Source organism: Acyrthosiphon pisum, chromosome A2, assembly GCF_005508785.2.
Source record: "Acyrthosiphon pisum isolate AL4f chromosome A2, pea_aphid_22Mar2018_4r6ur, whole genome shotgun sequence".
Classification (NCBI taxonomy): domain Eukaryota; kingdom Metazoa; phylum Arthropoda; class Insecta; order Hemiptera; family Aphididae; genus Acyrthosiphon; species Acyrthosiphon pisum.
The window spans coordinates 73,789,478-73,803,422 of NC_042495.1; positions in this window are offsets into that span (position 1 = coordinate 73,789,478).

The following is a 13,945-nucleotide window of genomic DNA, read 5'->3' on the forward strand; positions in this document are numbered from 1 at the left end:
TGCCACTGTGCCAGTCGAAGGATTGATTCATGATGGACGAGTATAGTTACGAGTGGAAAAGCAGATTTGTTGATGGTTCTACATGGTTACACAGCTGCCGGGAGGCTGCCAGAATGTCACTGAGATCTGACCAAGTAGTGTTGCAGTTCACGGATAACGACAAGGCGACGACTGAGTCTATAGACGCCGACTAGGACGCAGTTCTGATTCTCTATTTCCTACGGAGGAGTAGACGACGGCCACCATGAACGTTGAATACGTAGTGGCTGATTATTCTGAAGTGAAGTCGCCCTCGGTTAGGTTACATTTTCAAAATTATTGCAAATAACTGTAAATTCAACCCTTGAATTTGTAAACACCCCCTTGACTGTCGAGTCAAAAATAAGTTTCATGGGGCTAAGTTCATGTAACCCTCCGACTTTGGCCTATCATTTCTAGACAAATTGTAAACGATTGTAAATTCAATTCTCAAATTGTTCAATGATCAAAAGACTTAAAAATAAAGGCCGACGGGCGACGGGAGACGTGTACATATATCCGTGGTCATCGGACGCGACGATGTCACCGAAGCGAAACAGCAGCAAAACTGCAGACCAGACTTCGTTTCCTGTTGGGGTTCCGTCAAAGATTCCGTACGTTTATCAAGGCCTTACGCTGCGTATTAATTGAATATGAAATTACATAGTTTATTGCATTGTATTAAAATAGATACGTTTAGAAATCGGGTATTTAGCACGCTTGCGGAGTGAGCATTCCTATGACATGTTTTTCTTTAAAATATTTATATTCTATTTATATTTATTTCTTTATATTTTGAGATGATCCGGAGGTGGCAAAAACATTTTATGACGTGTCTTTATAATAATGTACCAATAATGTAATATTGTGTTCTAATGACGGTACGACGATTGGCCAAGGTGGCTGCAGAGACGGTCGGTGCAGCAAGTCTGCTGTAGTGTTTGCAGTCGTATTATATTATATTATACAATATATACCTGTCCCTACGTGTTATATATATTACACGCTGTAAGTCGCGATGACAGGGTGGTCTCGATTTTTCTTGAGACCGCACGTCAAAAACATAATTTTACACAAAATGTAAATAGGGCGTGCGTGTGTGTACCTACCTACATGTGTTTTGGCATTTACACGGGTGCAATGGATCGAACAAACGTTGTTGACCGACAAAAAACTCGAAACGGCTAATATAATATAAAAACGCGGCCTTATGCAGTGATATTATTTATGTTGTACAAAGGTACCTAAGTATTATAATAGTAGCATATTATATGCATGGCATTACCTGCAATATACGCGGAGTATATAATATTATAATGTACCTATATTACCACGTATAATATACGGCGGGAAAAAAAGCGCTGTATAATATATTATAATCATCGTCGTCGTGGTCGGTATTATTTATTATTATTATCGTATAATACGACCCCACCAGGTGTTGCGGCTGTCAAACAACACCTACGCACAATGGACGCGAAATCGTCCGAGATTATGTGTCCTCATGTGTAAATACGCTGCGACGAAACATCATATTATTAGCATGACCGCGGATTGGCGGCGAGAAAAAGACGCGTTTTTACCCGCACACCACAATAATAATAATAATATATTATTTGCCATTATAATATAATATAGGTAAAGGTGTTCTAAGGAGGTACACCTAATATTATGTATAAATACATAATGTCCATATATATTGTAGTCGCACACGTTAGGTTCATTATAGTGTGCGTATTTTCTATACATATGTTTCTTTATTGCGAACCGGCCGTATATTATTATTATATTATTATCCGTATCGATGTCTCAATGTACCGTTATTAATCCTATTTGACGGTCTTCTCGCGGAGACACTGCGCACCGACCGGATCGGTTAGATACCAGACCGATGCGTTACAATACCTATATAGGTGGTATATGAATTATAATATACCCCGTACATACGATAGTAATATACATGAACATAATACACATATGGCACATGGCATACTGCCTTATCAAAGTACGTGGATCACGATTAATATATTGTCTGGAAATATATTGTACTATATGATCCCGTGCACTTTGTTGCCCGTAAAAAATGGCAACTCTTAAAAAAATTATGATTCAACTCCTTTTGGGTGTTACTCGCTGCAGTAAGTGCAACTCATCCACATTGGTAGGCAATGTTCGAAAATTCGATTTGATGCGAGCTTGTACCTGATCTACCCAAATAACCAATGGCAACCAATAATAAATAAATAATAATTTTTACCATTCATCTACCCTCAAAATTTCAAATCGATAGCTCTTAGGTTTCGGCTCTACGTTGGTTATGAGTCAATCAGGACAGTCTCGTATATATATTATATACAGATTAAATTTTCTGTGACACTTACATCATTCGAAATAGGCAAATTGCCCTATGAAGTAGAAATTACATTTTCTGTAACATTAAGATTATTAGAAATAGATAAATAAACATCAAAATGACCACAAATATTTCCCGTTACTGGGTAGGTATGTATCTACACCAAATTTTGCGTAAAGATTATTATTATAATAAATTTCAAATAAAAATGGGAAAATATTGCCAGCTGCAACCAATTTGCAATAACCACGCCGTAGACAGTAAGGTTGACAATTTCACGTACATAATCCTTAGCAGTGTAGAAGTTGTCACAATTTGAATTGTAAGACATAGTAATAAAGTTATTTCAATTATCAGAGACCTATGGGGCTATGGAATAATTATATTCTTTGATTTAAGTTATTTAACCTAACCTAACAATTATTAAGGAAAGTTACTATTATCCTTATTAGGTATAGAATATAAACATTAAGAACTCTTTCGAATTTGTATGTATATTATTATACATAATACATAATAATTTCTAGAAATATCATCTACTTAACAGTTTACAGTAAAAAAGAGTGATTTTCGTTTGAAAACAAACAAAAATTTGTATCGACACAGAGCACCTTTAAATAGTATTTAAAAACATAGTCTTCAAATATACTTATTTAAAAAATTAGTATTTCAATAAATTCATAATTCAATGATAAAATGGAGATGAAAACTTAACATGTTAGGACAGTTAGGTAATATATTTCAAGTCATAACAATATATTATAAGGAAATAGGTAGGTATAGAAGATGGAACATAAACATAAATAATATTATTATAAAGTATAAACGGCTATTCCGGTTAGGGCATGCAGATTTTTGTGCATAATATAATATCGTTTACGCAATTGAAATATGTGATATTGAAGGATTATTATTTATTATGATTTTCAAATGAACAAGTAGGTATATATAATTTTTTTTTTTTTTTAATGAATTTCTACTATAGAATAATACTATAGAATAATCTGCGATACAATAGTCAACAGCAATGTAATACATTTAATCCAGAATCTGCAGTGATATAATATATATAGGTTGGTTGGTAACAATAGTTATAGCAATATATATATCTGACTTATCCTACTTCACGTAAAAAGCATCTTTTAAAAAATATTTTTAACATAAATGTGTTTTTTTTACTCTTGTAATTTATTGATGATTAAAAATCATCAAAATAATGTAATTACAAAGAAATTGCAATGTTTTATTTGCTCAGTCTAAATAATTGCAACGTTGAATGTAGAACTATCATCTGCAAATCCAAAGACTTAACTGAAATGTTAAATTAACAAAATTAATAAAATATGGATTTTCTAACCTTTGTTCTTACATCTTTGTTTGTAGCTCGAAGTGAGGACATTACTTGAAGGCCATTACTTCCGTGTATTTACTTTATTAAAACTCAATGAAGCATTGCGTGCTACCCTAACGACAGTAAAACATCTAAGTAATTCGCCGTCTTTAAATCAATTTAAGTTCATGAACAAATAATTAAATATTAAACCTAGCCATTTTACAATAATTATAGCGTCTAGCATTCACTGCAGCTATATTATGCTTTTAACATTGCGATCGATCCGTATTATAGGTATAGTATTTGATAATCCACACAATGAAAATGAATATACTTCGCTTCTTCATTATCATATAATTTCCTTGACAGATTGTAGTAAAGTGGCCAAATAGTTTCCATTGTGTTAAATCTTACAACTGGAAAATGTAATGTTAAATTATTGTTAATAACTTTACTGATATAAATATATGTCTCAGACAGCATATTGTAATGATAATATTATAATATTATTATAATAACTTTATACCAATATTATTCGTTATTATAATGTTTTAATAATTTTTTAAACAAGAAATTGCTGTCTGGGGTGCGATATAGACAAATTATAGTTAAACGGTATTAGGTATCAAGAACACTTTATTTCCATTACTTAATTATACAACACAATGTACAATATTTAATGAAATATTTAACAACGTTTTACACTTTATACAGTAATACAATATATTATATTCAAAGACCACATAAATGCACATCGCTGTACCTATATAATATAGTATAATACAATATAATTATACATACATTATACAAAACAATCCAATTAAAGAGGATAGTGTAACGAATTATTTTCTGTAACTATGAATAAATAATAATGATACATACGTCGATAGTAGGTATATAATAATATTATCGATTATATATTGTTTTAGAGCAATAATATATATGTTTTTGCAAGACAAACATTCGAAACTCACTAAGTTTTTAAAATGTATTTATCAACTGAAAAAAAATGGGTAAAGAGAAAACGTCGTCAATATTCTACACACGCGTCTAACTATAATATATAAAACTATATATTATTAGTATATGAATATCCAAATTAAATATCCTGCATCCTTGGATTCTCTTTAATAATCAAAAAGTTGCGAAACAAAATTTTGTGACACGAGGATTAGTACCTACATTGGTTATATGAAATATAAGTATGTAGGTACACATATTATATGAAAGTCTTGTGTGCCAGCAAAAGGGAGGTTAAATTATTGTATTCTGTTACGGAAGTAATGCGTGGTGTAATATTTTGGAATCTCTTTGTCACCAACCATTATAGAGCTGCATACTTCCCCAGACAGTTACACATATTATTTTGCGCATTGTCTCAAAAAAGTTTTGTTTTAAGCAGAATACGGATAGTTTAATTTGCATTAAATGCAAAAATATTATTTTTTTTAATGCGAACATGTTCATTATTTATAAAGCTCTTGATGAAAATTTGTAATTAAAAATGTTATTGTTAGTAAATCTCAAAATGGTATAAATGTATGTCAAACCTTCATTATGATTCATACCATTTAAATGTATTTTTACTATAGCGTATTATGTATGCGTAGGTTCTATATTTTTATTAAAAAATTAATTCTATCAAAAATAAAAATATTCAACCTTACAGCAGGTCACAGCTAATGATTTATATAGTTGCAGCGAGATATTTAAAATTAAAAGTTTTCCTTTTAATATTACATTTTAATGTACTTATAAAGGCAAGATGATTTGAACATCAGAGTAAATTATAAATCACTATAATCAGTAGGTAGATATAAAATAATGTATAATATTCAGTGTTTGACTTGGCAAAATTAAAGTAAAGGAACTCTGTTTACTTTTAGAAAAAGAGCGCCCGCACACCCCTTAATACGTCTTTTTAAATCATATAAAAATATTTATAAATAATCAATAAAAAAAAGGTAGTAGGGGATACACTAACATTTCTGAAAAATCAGTCTCCCAGCGTACCCCCCAAAAGTCGAGCACTGACAGGAGCGTGCTCACGGGGGGGGGGGGTCATGGGGTTCAACTCCCCCCACCACCCATTGACCGTATTATTTTTATTTTTTATTATAAACAAATAATGCATCTTTATAATGTACTTGTCGAATTATATTATCATAAAATTTCCCAATTCGTATTTTATCGTTAAATGCTTCCAACTTCGAATATGTACAGTGTAGGTACACTGCCCCGCAGTTGCCGGTACTTTTAATATACTTTTAATAGGTACTCAAAATATAAATTTGTTTTTTAGGCTTTCAGTGTTTATTTTCTGGAACTTATTCAGAAAAGATGAACTTGTTGAATTTTACCTCGATCCTGATAAGCTAACAGTTAAAAGCTTAAAGCTGAACTACATATATGGTATACCAAACTTAATAAGCATGTAAAATATCAAAAAAATTGTTTAGAAGCGTTGAGACAGCATGATAGAGACATATTTGCCAATATACATTTCATATTAAAAATACTATGCACTTTACCAGTTTCAACATCCACTCTCGAGAGAACTTTTTCTTGTCTCAAAAGATTGAAATCTTATCTACGAAAAAAATGACTGAGGTATTTTCTGGATATTAAAATAAAAATGTATATCAATTTTTTTAACATTTTTTTTTGGTTTTAGACTCGACTTAATGGCTTAGCTATGTTAGCTGTTCATAAAGAAATTCCACTAGCAGCAGAAGAAGTTTTAAATGAATTGAGAAAAAAATCAAAAAACTTGATTTTGTCCTTTAATTATGTATATTGTTTATTAGTATAATAGTTTCTATATTAGCAATACAATATTTAAATCTATAAATAATTTTGTTGTTGATTAAAAAAAAAAAATGGTCGTTAGATAAAAGACTAGCTCCTTTAATTTTACTTGAACCTTGCATTTTACATGCATTTTACTTGCATTTTATTTTATTCACACATTTAAAAATATTTTTATTTTAAAACACGTCTAGAATATTTTATTAGACTTTTATTTTGATGAAATTATAGTTGGCGTGGAGGCACTTACAATCTGCATAATAATATTATTGTTACGCGTACCAAGCAGCTTTGTATATGATTTGGCGCCATCTGTTCGACAAATGTTCAAACGTTATGTAGCGCACAACAGAACATTATTGAATAATAGACTGATAGTGATGCAAGTAAGAAATTTCCATTTTAGAAATTTCTAAACACCAGAAATTTCCAAGAAAAAAAGTTGGATTATTTGTTTTTGTTTACACTAATTTTGATACTTTGCATATGTTTATAATGCAATACTACGAATGCTATACTACTACCACGCAAATAGTAAATATTATCATTAGGTACCTCTGTACTTATTAATTATGTTTAAAAACAAAATGTTTAAATGTACCTAATGAAATATACTTCAAATGCAATGAATATTTCAAAATTGTGTACGCCTTAAGTAAAAAACCTTAAGTTAGATCCATTAAAAAATAAAATTTAATTTTTAAATTTCTAAACGTAAAGAAATTTCCAAAAATGTCTCCTTATTAAATTTCTGAAATGTTACATCACTATATAATTGACTATTCGAACAAATTGTTTTAATTAAATTTATGTTTTTCCTATGAAGATAATATTATTTTTATAATCAATGCTTTTATTTATAATAAATAATTATTAAGTTGTGCACCAACTTATTTTATCATCCAACATTCTCAGTACCAGATCTAAATTTCGCAGGGCTGGGATGCAACTACTAATACCGGAGGCCCTTAAAAAAGTTATTTATATGTTATTTGATGCATTAATATTTAATTATATATTTTTTTTTTAGTATTTGATAAAAAGGAAGATGGATTTAACAACGAAAATATTTCAACTAATTAAATACCTAATGGCTCATATTGTGTTCCTTTAAACTGAGTCATAAGTAGGGATACAACTGAGTCCTTAGCAGTTAACAGTTTAATTTCTTAAAATATTTATTTTCTTGACCATCATAAATATTTTTAATAATTAATCACTTTACAAAATTAGAAAATCTGAGGTCCTTAAAACAAACTCAGTTTTGAAGCCCAATTGCATTGGTTAAACCCATTAAATCCGGCACAGAGCATTCTATATATTAAGTAAAATGTAAAATGTGATACTAATAATTATCTGTCATTAGGTAGGTATAGACACCTATTTATACCTATGTACTTTACATACCTAACTGTTTATTAATTAAAATTTGAATCGATGCAAATTAAAACAATGTTTTAATGGTAAAAATACATATGGTCTATTCGCCGATTAATAAAAAATGTACACTGATTAATTAATAGATATTTCCGAATAGACTGATATCTGGAGAATAATATTGTAAAATATGCAATTATTGACACGTTTTTATGATAATTCGTTTTTTTTATCATATCAAATATCAATAACAACATTTAAATATACTATCTACTTTGAATAATTTTAAAGAATATATTATAATATATATTATGTTTGGAAATGAATTATTGCAATATACTGCAGTATTATAGTTATTTTGCAAAAGCATAGAGCGCGCTCTAATACTTGCATAATATTATGATTTACGTAAATATCATAATATAACACTAAATTATGTCTGTTGAAATGTTTCTTGAATCAAGACTAAAATTTTTCAAGTTTAGTATTATTGTCTTAATTCATTTTAACACACGCTTATTAAATATAATTTTTGTAAATAATTAGTTTTTTTTTTCTAATAATGTGGGCTTATTATTTAAAATATGACTAATCCACTTTATAACTATTTGTTCGTCTACACTTCTACACTAAAAAATTCACGTTCGTAATTTCTAGAAAATATATTCTTCAAACTAGGATATAAAAAAATAATAAACTGTAATACTTCGAAAAATTTGGTGAGTACAAGCAACAAAACCAGTCTAAGGTCTATAATATATTTATAGAACTTAAACAATTATTAGGTAGGTAATTAAGTTGGTACTTAAAAGTATATCTGAATGTCTCAATATTGTCATTTTTCATTTTTCAGAACTTATACAAAACAATTAAAATATTGTATAAACGATTGTCATTATATGCTTAAATATTTGATCTCTAAATTCGACAGTTACCTATGTAGTACGTGTTATTGTGTTACGCGTAGGATATGCTGCAATAAATAATAGGAAATACTGTAATTTTCCTGGTTTCAGGTTGCTATTGTTAGTAAGTATACATAATACACGTTAACATAATACTTTTTAAAACTGACCTGGTAATGATGACCACTGACCAGGTGTACTTTTTTTTCGTAGGTACCTTTAACAATAGAGTTAAGTACCTAAATGAAAATATACTTTTTTTTTTAAATACCACAGGCTATAATATTATTATTTTTCATAATTTAATTATTCATTTATATTTTATGTTTTGACCAATACATTTATGATTTACCTATGTATATTATTACAGTAGTACACTAGTAGGCAATATGAATGAACTACAGTCTGCACTATACTGTCTACTGTATTTTAACAGTTGTACATTAAACGTCATATTTTAATATTTATGCATAATATAAACAACAATTTTGTTATGATGAATGGGCAAAACTTTAAAAAGTTTTATATCTAATCACCATAAATAATATATAGAACTGCAGTACAGCACCACAAACGTTTAGAAATAACAAGTCAAAAAATTGTATAATATGTAATAGTTATCAGTATCAAATTAGACTGCGTGTGGTGGTTTTCTATCGGTGTCACTTGCCCTAAACTCGTTTATATCGTATTAGAAAGGGGTGAAAGGGATTTAAGAGTATATAAATAATAAAATCGATATCGTACCGGGGACATTAATGACGACAGGAGTGACGGAGATAATACACCTTCTACGTCGTAACGTAATACCTAATAGTATAATATCACTATTGGCTATATTTATGGTACAATATATTTATTATTATGGGGTGCGATGGCTTATACGGTTATACTTGAAACTATTTCAGACGCGGTGGTCAGCGTCAATAAACGTACCTATATAATTAATAATCATGAGTTATACCGGTTGTGCTAGGACAGTAGAACATAAGGATAAAATAATATTAATATTTAATATAGGAATGTATTTATATAGGACATAACTTTATGTTTTTGTGGGTGAATTCATGGTAGATAATTTGGAAGATGGTACCTACCTAATATTATAATGTGTAACAATGTCGATAACGATGTATCTATTATGCAGGAATGCATTTTATTAATTATTATTATATTATAACAATGTTTTTCTGTGTATCTAGCAGCCGTCGCAGCCAACTGATCGGAAATAACGCAACAAATTGTAGATTATCAGTGATATTTTACATCAGTTTTTTTCATGGCAATGATAGTTGTTAAAACAACAATGAGCTCGTCAAAATTGAATCGTTTTATTTTTTAGCATTCAACATCTACGCGATCTACCTAGTCAATCAGACTTCTAACTCCAGTCTCATATTCACGATTGTATATTAATTATTGTGATCATCAAACGTATTTCCAACGATACAATTAGATATTTCATGGATTATAAGTGTATATTTGCACCTATATGAATAAAATAGGTTGGCCAATCGTGTTCTATATACGGCTTAAGTGTTAAACATGAAAAATATGAGCCACTAATGCACATAAACAATTATTTCGATACTGCTGCAGCAGCAGCAGAAAAGCAGCTGTATCGACATCGGTGGTACCTATGCCTACTCGTAAACAATAAAATCAATCAATAATATTATTTCAAACTGTGAGTACATAAACTGCGACGCTCTGCCTGCACCTCTCACCCGGTGCAGTGTACGACGTCCAACCCACACCCTTCACGATTAGCCATGGTAATGAAATCGCCGTCACATATCACACACAATATTGAACATATATTGTATATATTATTTCTCGCACGGAAACTTTTCACGAAGTAAGCACCGGTAATTACCTTGGCGTGTTTGGCTTTATTAGATTAACTCGATCGTAACAACGACGACGACCCCGCGCCGCCGCTACACTGCCACTGCCACTGCCACTGCATTCACCTCCGTCGTTGGATCGTCACGCGCGCATGGACGTCCTTTGGAGAGAGGGTTTCAATATAGAATTTGGCACGGGTATAAAATCAGAGTGCTCGTGAAGTTAACAGCAAAGATTTTGAAAATCCAAATTAATTTTTTTTCCAAACAGCAGTTACCTATTGCCAAACCACGTGTGCAAGTAATTATCATAATGATTATTCGAAATATATACTAAATAGTAAATACGAGTCTAGTGTTCAGACTTGAATTGCTAAATTAAACCTAACTTTAGGTAGGTATAAAGAAAAAACTACCAAATAATGATAAAAAGTTAAAAAGAATACTATATATAATATAGGTAATAAAACTAAATTGTAAAAATTATATTCATCTATAGGTACCCCTATTATAGTTATAAGTACTATACTACTTCTTGTAATATTCATTAGGTACACATATTTCTAATCTTTTCTTGTTCATAATATACCTATGGATGTTAATTAAATTATTATAATATTATGTAAATCATATGAATTTTATATTGATTAATGTTTAAATACCTCTCTCAATAAAAATATAGAAAGCAAGTTATCTAATCATATAGATTGATTTGTTGTGCTTCGTAAGTCATAACTTTCACGTTAGCTAGCTTGAGAAAAGTTCGTTCACATAACCAATTTATACTGAAATGGGAATAAACTATCTTGAACATAGGCGCAAATAGTGTTTGGGATTTTGGAGGGCTAAAGCTTTACTTTGATAATATTGAATAAGCTTAAAACAAAATGAAGGAAATGTTTGGGGGGGGCTATAGACATTTTTGGGGGGGCTCAGCCACCAAATCCCCCCATATTTGCACCTATGATCTTGAATCACTTAACATATTTTAATTTTATATTTGTTATCTTTATCATCTTAAGTGAAGCCACCTAACCCTTGAGTATATAATTATGTTATAATTACTTCTTCTTAAGCTTAACTTCCGCATCAAATTTCTCAAAAGATGTATTAAATTAACCTGAATAGTTTTGGATGAATTTATGTCTTCGATTCCCGGTGTAATAATAATTATACTAACGTTGTGCCAGTTAAGTTAATTGTCTCTTGGTGAAAAATGTGAGCATCAAAGTTGTGTGTTGTGTATCATATTATTATATAATCTGTCAAATATGTTAAGTATATGTACCTACTCAGCGTATACTGCAGCTGATAATCATGTCACTAGCACGCACAATTTATAATTTTCATTGAAGTGATAGCTATTTTACTATATACGTGCCAAGCGTATACATTTTTGTATGGAATTTTTAGAATTTATTTTAGTTACAACAAAATATAGAGGGAATAGAAAGTAGGGATAATTAATTTTTATAACTCTGATATTAAAAAATGTGACTTCTGTTCACAGCTTCAACTTACCTAGCATAAAATAATGTATTTAAAATATATGTTTTTTTCAATTAAAAGTAATACGTAATATTCTTTAGTCACCCTGCAAGTCACCCATGTTTACATATTGAGAAATACGATTTATTTTTGTTCAAACCATATTCTAATCACATCTAAACTATGCAATGGTCAATGCTAGGGGGGGGGGGGGGCTAACAATGACGGCCATTATTTTTACAGTAAATTAAAAATAACAATTTTATTAATAACCTTTTTTTATCATTGTATATGCAACTCTAACTGAAAATAATCCTAGCAACGCCATTGACATCATGGTTATGTTTAAGTATCGATAAATTTACAAAATGTCAATATACATAAAAACTCTACACACCCCATTATTTTAGAGGAAAGAAAATCAACTATACATACCCATAACATATTATGCCACGCCACTTTAAAAATATTAGGTACCTATACAGTAGCCAAGGGATCAGTGGTAGGTAGGTAATCATTTAGACATAGAGCAGGAAAGGCAACTCAAACTTACTGTGGCGTCAGTTTTCCGTGGGTTGGATTGTCTTCTAGGTGACCCTTTTTTGTTATAATTCTAAAACGAAGCGTTGAACGGATACAAATGGTATTAGTATGCCACTGGTTGCCCACCCCTGATTTAGAGGGTTGAACAACATTTTAATTAATTTAATTTTAGGAAAAAAAGATAAATGTCGTGATAATAAATATTATCATTTATCATAATTCATATTCCACAAGATTGTAGTTGTGAGTAATCGTATCATGAGTAACAAACGTAATAAATAATTTAATTAAATAATAAAATATGCTAACGCGTGTTTGTGGGTAATGAAAATATTATATGAGTGCAGAGTGACAGTAACTAGATACAGAACAAGAAGCTCCATCACTAAACAAAATGTTGTTTAATAAATAGTTGTATATACCTAGTGAAAATATTATAATAAATTATGTACTTCCAATAATATTATTGGAGTTATAGTTGAAAACGATTTTATTTCTAAATATTTTATATTATAATATACCTATTGTGTAAGTATAACTGGTACCTAGGGTTTTATAGATTTAAAATATGAATCATATATAATATATCATACATTTATAGGTACACTAGCTTGGCTTCAATAAAAACTCAAGCTACAATAAAAATAACTTAATATAACATTTTAAGTTTTAGACTAAAACGCCTTTACTCGCTACCAGCGCAGATCACACACGAACAATTAACTTAAACAATGTCGTATGAATAATCCAGATATTACGCGCTACTTCAATTCGTAATTTATATTACTATTGTAGAGTCGGTAATGAATGTAATGTTTTTATTAATGCAATTATAAATTATAAAGCATTAAAAATAAGAATTACCTACGTGTTAAGCCAATACAAAAACGCAGTTTTGGTAAATTCACGGGGATTTTGTAACCTCGCGTTCGTTGATGGATTGTAATCACGCGACGTGGTATACGTAAGTCGCAGTATATACATAGGTTTCGAGTTAATTCTAACACGCAAACTGTTTGCTAATTATTGAGCATTTAAATGTGCATTAATAATAAATAACGAAAAATACAACTTTAAAAAGCGGGTCACTAACGTTGCGGGTCATAAACACTATTAAACAACTTAAATAATAATCAATGGCTTTATTAAATGCAATGTACTATGTAGGCAAATAATATTAGGCACCAAGTTTATATTCTTTAAAAACAGTAACATTTATAACCCTTAAATTAATTGCTTAAGCGCACGTCGTATAAAAATGTTATGCCAATAA